Raw genomic sequence first — 10,035 nt, forward strand, 5'->3', positions numbered from 1 at the left:
ACTGAATCTCAACTGATGGGGGGGCACATAGTTGTTGTACATGAACTTAACCATCGCTGTAAACTTTGCTGTACATCTCATACTTTTGCTTTGTATGAAAGGCATCATTTTGCGTAAGCGTACAGAAGTGGAATTCTTAAGAACAGCAGCAGATTATGGTAGAGAGAACATGAGAAGATGCCAAACACTCACAGATAAGCTATTTTGTTTATAACGTGAAACAGACTAATGGTGTCTTAAAGTTTTATAGCGTAAACTTTTTTACTCATTTGTTTTATAAATTGTCTTCAGTTTGTTTGCGCTGTCTTTACTTAACCTTTCTGTATTGTATTGACAAACTGCCTTTTTATTTAAAAAGAAAGTTACCTCCTTGCCACTTAAAGTACAGATACTGTACTTCACTCAGTTTTGTATTGTGCTCCTCGAGAAAAGCTCATTTGCTGTGGATGTAACTTAGTTGCATTGCATATGATGGAATTATGAACAGATTAAGCACACAATCAAGAGAAATGTTGACTGAGATTAGTTGACAATCAGCTCTCATAGATCATTATAGCAAAGCACAATTAATCTAATATTGCTGGCTCACAACCCAGGTGACTATCATTACAAGTGAAAAATGGCTATTTGTACAATCAGTAAGGACATTTTTTTTTAAAGCACATTGGGACAGATGGTGCTAAACCCCTTGGGAGGATTATATCCTGAAATTAAAGTATTACTGATCGTTTATATATTTTCTTTATATTTTTGACTACTGTATTAAAAGTCCTCAAACGTAATACTAAGTCACAAATGTTGACTGTACAGTAGTAGGCAGTCAGTGTGGTGTCTCGGTGTTGTTGTGTCCTGTAAGTTCTCACCTCAATTCTCTGTTCACATGTTGCTTGTGTTCCCCCTCTGTCCTTTTCGCATCTTCTGTCTCACATTAAATGTTCTGTGTTTAGATTTTGTATCTGGTAGTGACCCCTTCCCCTCCCCATGCAAAGATAATCATTTATGATTTTCTTTTTTCTTCCCTCTCCTTTTTCCGTTGTTGCTTTAACCTAAGTTTGTCTCCCTGTTTTGTTTTATTCTAGATATCTTCGTGCCCGTTTGTTCATCGTTTGCCTAGCATGTTGATGTGACGTCAAAAGTTCATCGTCCAGTTCGTTGTCCTCCACTTCTATGGCGCTTGAAATGTTCACCTTTTTGGCGTTTATTGGAGAATGTTTTTGTTTGTTCTGTTTCTCTTTTGTCCTTTGTGCTGCCAATAGGGTGCGCTAGAAAGACTGCCAAGAAAATAAATGTATAAAGCTACATTAGTTGTTACAAGCAAAAAAGATAATCTATTTTTTCGAGAACTTACTGGCATAACCACTAGATTTTTCCAGGTCTTTTTTTTTTTACTTTATTTTTTTTGTAATTTATTTTGCCTTCATAGTAAACTCGTTTATTTTTCCCTATATGTTTTGAGCAGTCTTCCTAGCGCCCCCCACACTACATTTTTGTTTTGTGTCTGAAAGCAACCAATCAATTTATAGAAACTACTTTTGCGTGTGGGTGTTATTTCTCTTGTAAGTTCTAAGCTTTTTTTAGGATGTCTGGTCATATTCTGGGGATGACTTTGTAATTTTGTGTTAGGTTAGTTGGTATGAGGGTAATTTTTGGGGAGTGTCTAATGAGTGACAACGATATACACTTGAATCACCGTTTTTGTCTTTCAGTGTGTGAAGTCATCACAGGCACATAATGTTTTCATTTCCTTTTGTGTGGAAATCCTCCTTAGTCTGAATAATAAAATATACAAAATGAGCAGAATTGAGTTTCTTTTCAGTTATATATATTTAGCATGCACTTTTTTTTGTAACTTCACTGAAATCCTCAGCAAAATGTGATTGACTTTAATAGAATTTAAAAAAAGTTAGGAATAAACTAGTGCCAAGTGATGCTGGTGGTCACATTTATCTCTTACACGTTGCCCTTTTGAAGTTAAGATCTGGGCAACAAAAGTATGGGTTGGTTTCTTTTTCAACGTTGATGTGGTGGGTTGTACCTCGTAGGTTTTCGTGTGTTTAGACTGATTTTTAAAGACCCCTATTTTATATTAGGACTTGAGGTGAAGTTAGGTGTTGGAATTATTTAGATTTTTCTGTAGTACAAGTATTCCCTAAACTAGATAACCAGGTTATAAAGCATGTGCCCTTAAAGGCTTATTTGTTTCAACTTTGGGATTAATTATGTTGGGTTGGGAGTGTTTGTCTCATAATAAAGGCTAAACACTACCTTTTCATACAGTTCCTGAAACTTTGTATTTTACTCCCACAGAGCAGTTTTTATTAGCATACATTTGTCGTTAATATAGTTGTATTGCATTGGCACAGTGTGTAGCATGTGAAGTGATGTTTTATCTGACCTGAGTTTGCCGGATAACTTTAGGCATGTTAAATGTGTGTCGTTGTGCATTAATGTCATCAATTTGCTTTTCTTGGGCTTTACTTATGAATCCCTACTACTGTCATCATTTCAGTGGTCCACATGTATACAAACCATTGTCTTTGCAGTAGTTAACATGGCTCCATCCCTGTTTAACATCAGGGCCCTCTACTCAAACTAGGATTGGGTTTTAGAAATGGAACCTCTAACTACGTTATAGAACTGTCACATGTTCTGTACTCAAGAACTACCCTTTATTTTCACCATTTAAAACCACTTCTCTGGGTTATTGATCTCCTGTTGTTCAACAAAAAATGTGTTGGATGGAATCTCCTTAAATGAATTGACCTGCAGAGAAAATACAGACTCATTTGGATTGACTGGGCTCATTTAATTTTAATATTATGTGACAGATTGTATTTCCAGATTTGTCAGCTGCTAGGTCTGAGTTTAAATGTGATCCTAGAAAATAAACCTGTTGGATATTTTTTGCATTATTATTGGTACAAAGTGACTGATTTTCTATTTAACTTTTGGTTTCTACGGTTTCCTTTTCTACTAGAACAAAGTTATTATATTTCACAATGTGATATTGAAATTCAAAAGTTGAAACATGTAGAGCTTAGTTGCCACATGACCAAACCTTAGTCTGTACAGCTGTAATATTGATAAGAATGCAATTCTGTGAAGTCGCCTTTCGTTGAATTCAATTGACTTTTCTTTCTGTATATTTTTGTTTTGTTTTACAATGTTGTGATTTTGCTGTGAGACATAGACATTGCTGAATTTATTAGATGGCCAAAACAGTTGCTTTTTTAAATAATTTCAGTTCGATATTGTCTTTGAAATGTTTTTGATTTAAGGATAACACTTGTCTCCACAGGCGTGAAGCTAAGTGCACACTCAATAAGCAGTCGTTTTGTGAGCCAAAATTGTGATCCCTATTTGGTTGGTTTGTTTATGTACAATTAAAATGTTTAAAAAATTCATATAAAAATTGTCCATTTGCCCTTTTTTTCAAAAGGAAATATTAAGGCATAATGTGTTGAAATATGTGAGTCAACTAGAAAAGGTAAATTTATTTTTGCTTGCATCAAAGTACATTTCATGGTATGGTACACAGCTGACATCTCTGAGAGCCTGTCATGCCTCAACTGCAAGTGTAGCTAAATTCTTTAGATGGGGACACCTGCTGGTATCTTTATTTACTGCAATTTGTAAAAGCAGGAAACCTTTTCAATTTAGGCCTAAGGTAGGCCCGTTCACCTGCTGGGTGTCTGACGGCCCTACGTGGCATGAGAATAGCCTCCATTATGATTACCATTGGACAACCTAGAGAGGCCTGGCACGCAAGGCTTGACTATGGCGGGTGATAAGGGCTGAAATTAAGTATCGTGAAGCTACTGCCACCTCTCATGGAGTCACCTAATGTCTTCCTAGTGCCATAAAATACCACCATGAATTAACATGGACGTCAAAGAAGACAAGATTATTTTCTAAAGCGGCAAACTGCCAACGTGTTCCCATCACGTGACACGTACATAACATATAGACTTAGTGTTCGCGTTGTGACACGTCATGTAGACGTGTTCACGTTGTGTAACACGTCACAGTTCAAAGCAAACTGACACATCTTACCATGAACGCAGTAATGTCTACGTGTGTTACGCGTCACGTTAGTTTAAGTGTCTGTTAAGTTTAAAGATCTCACCATAAATGCCTTATAAATGTGCATGATTTCTGAAATGGGCATACCGCCTCAATACAAAAATTATTTTGGTAGTTGATATCGCAGCCAGCCACCATTACTGTGTAGACAAGTCAGTACGGACACAAGGGCTTCTTTGTTGGAGGTAGCCCTATTCAGAAATAAGAGGTAGCTTGGTCTAAATAAAATTCAGAACTCTGCAATCTCCGACTTCAGTCTGTTCAAAACAACTGGGAAATTGAACTAAAACGAGCTCGGACTGGGATATTTTTTTTGGAATGGTCATCCAACTCGGAATTCCATTTCAGAAACTCTGGCATCTCTTTGACCTGAAAATCAGTGTCATGATTTGACCTCGTTTTTCCCCCACTTCCCAGTTTACCGGATTAACAAGCACAATCACTGTCACCATGCAATCCTTAGGCTATACATTTCTGTGGAGATATCTTATGGTTAAAAACAGGGTTCGAATTGAAGGGGTATGTGAGGATGAAGGCCTTACCCTTGTTATACCTTGGGGTTTTAAATCAAATCAAATGTATTTATATAGCCCTTCGTACATCAGCTGATATCTCAAAGTGATGTACAGAAACCCAGTCTAAAACCCCAAACAGCAAGCAATGCAGGTGTAGAAGCACGGTGGCAAGGAATAACTCCCTAGAAAGGCCAAAACCTAGGAAGAAACCTAGAGAAGAACCAGGCTATGTGGGGTGGCCAGTCCTCTTCTGGCTGTGCCGGGTGGAGATTATAACAGAACATGGCCAAAATGTTCATAAATGACCAGCATGGACAAATAATAATCACAGGCATAACAGTTGAAACTGGAGACAGCAAGGAGTCATCATGTCAGGTAGTCCTGAGGCATGGTCCTAGGGCTCAGGTCCTCCGAGAGAGTGAAAGAAAGAGCGAAAGAGAATTAGAGAGAGCATACTTAAATTCACACAGGACACCGATTAGGACAGGGGAAGTACTTCAGATATAACAAAATGACCCTAGCCATCCGACACATAAACTACCTCAGCATAATACTGGAGGGGTCAGGAGACACTGTGGCCCCATCCGATGACACCCCCAGACAGGGCCAAACAGGAAGGATATAACCCCACCCACTTTGCCAAAGCACAGCCCTCACACCACTAGAGGGATATCTTCAACCACCAACTTACCATCCTGAGACAAGGCCGAGTATAGCCCACAAAGATCTCTGCCACGGCACAACCCAAGGGGGGGCTTTTAGGCTGGGTTTCTGTTCAGCACTGAGATATCAGCTGATGAACGAAGGGCTATATAAATTGATTTGATTTGATTTATAGAGACGGGCAGAAAGCATATGCGACCCCTTATTTGCTTAGCCTTAGGAAAACAACGGTCCAGATTATATAAAGCGATCTACGATTATTTCCACAGTCTATCGAAGGTCTTGCTCAGCCTCAACATCACAGGAAAATGTGGTTTGTTTAGTAAATGCTCAGCAATTTCAAATATTAGTGGAAGGCTATGCCTACAGCAAAATACCAAAAAGTTAGAATCGTTATGGGTCTATGCATAGACCAAACAGTTTAACCGATAAAAACATTTATTATTCAGGAGAATTCAATTGAATCAGGTTATTCATTTCAGTGCAGTTGCGTTCTTTTGCATGACCTTAGCCTAAACCGAACCGAAAACGCCTGTTTTGATCACAGATCATGATGAAGCCTGAACATTTCAGTTGTTTGTCATTGATTTAGCCCACAATTACCCACAGATTTGATACACATGAAGACCTATATTTCATCTGGATTTGACAAACAAAAGCCTGACTAGAAGCCTGTCTTTCCCCCCCATGTCATATTTGTTTCCAATTTGGCTAAATGTATTCCTATTAATAAGCATTTGTTTTCCAATTAACTTGCATAGGCTAACCATTGTGATTAACGTTACGTACCACAATCTGCTTTTTATGAATAAACAGGCATCGGGGTAAAAATAAATCTATCCCCCCCCCCCCCCACACTCATTAATGTTACTTACAAAGTCAGCTAATTTCCACTCCATTCATAAGCAAATACATTTGATTCATACACTGGCTTGTCTGGCTGGCATGTTTTCTTTTAAGCAGGCCTTTGCTTATCGAGTAGTCCTCTATTATGATTTTAAAATCATAGCTCATTAGTACACCCTTGTGGTTAAATATATATCTATTATATGTCCTATGTTACAACAATGTTGAACTAACAAATACCGTCAAGGGATACGTTACAATTTACTCCGCGATGCGTCGTTCCTAAGAACAGCCCTTAGTCGTGCTATTTTGTCCATAAACCACACCCCATCGTGCCTTATTGCTTAAATATACCACGGCTGTCAGCCAATCAGCATTCAGGGCTCGAACCACCCAGTATATAAATATATGTAACAGTTTCAATTTTGAGATTTTTTTTTTGCTGGAGGTCTATGCAAAACAATGCTACAACCATTACATGAATCACTAACATGTTGACATTGACAAAAACCAGCTAGCCTAGCGCTAGGCTAATCCAAGCTAAATTTGGTTAGCATCAAGATAGAGAACTGTTAAATGATATTTTCATACAAACACAAAGGGAACGTGGGAAAAGAAGTACAGAAAGTTCAGACACCATCTTAATCCCTTCTCTTAACCTAACTCCATTACTTACAATGGGGAAAATACCAACCAGTTTTTCACTTGGTTAAAACTGCCTTCAAACCTCACCAAACTCATGGACTATGTAACTAACTATCTTACCTCAATATTTTAAGTCATATTGCACTTTTGCACATTACATACCTGGATTAATAGGGTAAAATGAAGAGACGGAGAAAAGTTTGTTTGAAGAAGATTGAAGAAACCTCCAAGACATCACGATCTCACTCATTCCATTGATGTAACAGTATATACATACTGTAATGAAACAGCAGGGAGCAGGTCTCGAACCCTCAACCTTCTAGCCCGAAGTCGACTGTGCCCCGAAAGCATGCTTGAGTGTCAGATTCGATATCCGCGCTTATAAAACATGCCGTGAGGTGTTGAGGGAAAGACAAATTACCTATAGACTGGACATGAACTTTTCAAGGCAATTAGCGATAATAGGAAATACACAAGCCATAGGCTACAGCTACACTGTAACACGGGAAAAACTGTACATTTCTAACATTTATGGTTGAGATGTAATTAATATAAACTATGCACCTTATGACTTTCATTAACATGCAGTTGTCATGCAGACGTTAGTAAGGCATTGATATGACGACATGTTAGTTACACGCAGGCATAATGCAGTTGTTAATAAGGCGTTGGTGTCATGTCAGTCAGACGTTCAATGGTAGGCAACAGCCACACAGTGGTAAGGCTTAATTATGTCTCATATCACCCCCCACACCAGACAATGGAAACAGGAGACAAAGGGCTGTGAGACATGGGTTTAATCCTAGACACATGAAAAGTGGGATGTATTCGGGGGGTACGGGGCAACAGAAGATGAACAGCAGAGGGGCTAATGACCTTGGAGATGGGGAAAGGGCCGATAAACCACGGGGAGAGTTTGCGCGATTCCACCCAGAGGGGAAGATCCTGGGTGGACAGCCATTCCTTTTGCCTGAGACGATACTGGGGAGCCGGGGTCCTGTGGTTATCCGCTTGTCGCCGATACCTGGAGGTGGTACGACGCCAGCGGCGGACAAACAAGTGGGCTCCCGGGAAACTGGGGAGACGGCGCTGCTAACAGCCGGGTTACTGAGGGGCTGGGAATTTACCTTTGTGGTAGGCTGCCTAATAGACAACTCGCGGAATTGCTCCAGCAATGTGTTCGGCCAAGGTCTCCTCGTGCCTTTCAATGGTGGCTCCTTGGGAGGAGATGGCGTTGAGGTGCTGGTCCGAGTCTGCTGGGTCAGTCATGGCGAGTTCGTACTATCACATTTCAGGCAAGACCCAGATGCAGTGTCGAAGTAACAAAGGTTTATTACTAATATAGGAGCAGGCAAAATGACAGGTCAGGGGTAGGCAGAGGTCAGTAATCCAGATAGGGTTCAAAAGGTCCAGAACAGCAGGCAGTCTCAAGGTCAGAGCAGGCAGGGGTCAATAATCCAGTATGGTGTGGCAAGGTACAGAACGGCAGGCAGCCTCAGGGCAGGCAAAAACTGGGAAAAAATTTGAAAACAGGAACTAGAACAGACAGGAGCAAGGGAAAACAAAACAAATTGACAAACAAACTCACAAAACAAACTGACAACAGACAAATAAGGAACACAGGTATAAGTACACTGGGGATAATGAGGGGGGTGGAGACAGGCACAAAGACAGGTATTTCAAAGGTTGCAGCACTGGAGTCTGCTTCTGTTAGTTATTATAAATATCTCTGCCAATGTACATAAAAAAAGATGTCACACAATCTTGACAAGGAAATGGCTATTCAATACAGTAATATTAAACTGTAAATAGACAATTCACAGCCAACTCTGTGTTTTGGCACCCCACTGTGACTTTCATTATTTGACCAACTGGTAGTCCCCCCTAAAAAACAACGAGCTGTTGCTTTTCCACAGAGGTGTCTCCAGACACTGTGTTCTGTTTGTTTTTGCCAAAGTGTTGAGAGGCTTGGAAAAGTCCTCACGGAAACCTACAAAAAATATAGTTTTTAATGTATTTATTTTGGAATAAAAATTATGCCTTATCAAATCACATACTTCGTAAACAACAGGGGTAGACGAACAGTGAAATGCTTATTACGGAACCTTCCAAACAATTCAAGAAAAAATTAAATTGTAGAAAAAATTAAAATAAATTAAATGACCACTGTGTACCAGTACCAAGTCGATGTGCAGGGGTATGAGATAAATGAGGTAGATTTAAGCAATAAGGCATGAGGGGTGTGATATATGGCCAATATACCATGGCTAAGGGCTGTTCTGGTGCACAACGCATCGCGGAGTGCCTGGGTACAGCCATTAGCTGTGGGATATTGGCCATATACCACAAACCCCTGAGGTGCCTTATTGCTATTATAAACTGGTTACCAACGTAATTACAGCAGTAAAAATGAATGTTTTGTCATACCTGTGGTATACAGTCTGATATACCAAGGCTGTCAGCCAATCAGCATTCAGGGCTCGAACCACCCAGTTTATAAATGTGCGTATAAGTAGGGATAAAGTGGCTAGCAACAGCATAGATACGGAGTATGTGATGAGTCAAACAGATTAGTGCAAAAGGGTCAATGCGGATATTCCAGGTAGCTATTGGTAAACTATTTAGCAGTCTTATAGTTTTGGGGTAGAAGCTGTCCGGGGCCCTGTTTGTTCCAGACTTCGTGCATCAGTACCGCTTGCTGTGTGGTAGCAGAGAGAACAGTTTATGACTTGAGTAGCTGGCGTCTTTGACAATCTAAGATTATTAATGATATATGTTATTCTTTAGGTATGTGGCAGTATATTTCTAATTTATTCACACGTATTTCTGCCTTACACTACATTGATGTATTCAATACTTATTTTGCACAAAAAACTAGTGAAATGTTGGGGTCTTAAAGCTGCAATATGTAATTTTTTGGGCGATGACCAAATTCACATAAAAATGTGCGTTATACATCTAATTGAAAGCGGTAGATATGTTTTATGTGCGCTATTTATATGCCTCCTGTTCTTAAATTTTAATTTCGGTTTTGTACACCAGCTTCAAAAAGCTGAAAATACAATATTTTTGGTTATGGGAAATATATTTCACACGGTTTAGATGGTACAATACATCTCTACACTATACTTGCTTGTTTTGTCACATTACATTAAATTAGGCGATCTATTAGAATTTTAGCAAGCAGGAAATGTCGGAGCGACATCTGTATGGTCATTGTGCATCTTCAATTTCCTAATGACAATTTTTAAATGGAACTGTTTTTATTTGATAGGAATCCGGG

General features: G+C 39.3%; 1 protein-coding gene across 26 annotated transcripts in view; it reads left to right on the forward strand.

Annotated features, from left to right (window-relative positions):
* LOC135505424 (CUGBP Elav-like family member 1) overlaps positions 1–3,412 on the forward strand; it is a 49,905-nt gene extending 46,493 nt beyond the window's left edge. For all 26 annotated transcript variants that reach the window (XM_064924571.1, XM_064924573.1, XM_064924601.1 and 23 more), the window contains one exon: positions 1,080–3,412. The gene's annotated coding sequence lies outside the window, so the exon portion shown is untranslated. The remainder of the gene's footprint in view (positions 1–1,079) is intronic.
* Positions 3,413–10,035: the final 6,623 nt, after the last annotated feature.

Source organism: Oncorhynchus masou, chromosome 2, assembly GCF_036934945.1.
Source record: "Oncorhynchus masou masou isolate Uvic2021 chromosome 2, UVic_Omas_1.1, whole genome shotgun sequence".
Classification (NCBI taxonomy): Eukaryota; Metazoa; Chordata; class Actinopteri; order Salmoniformes; family Salmonidae; genus Oncorhynchus; species Oncorhynchus masou.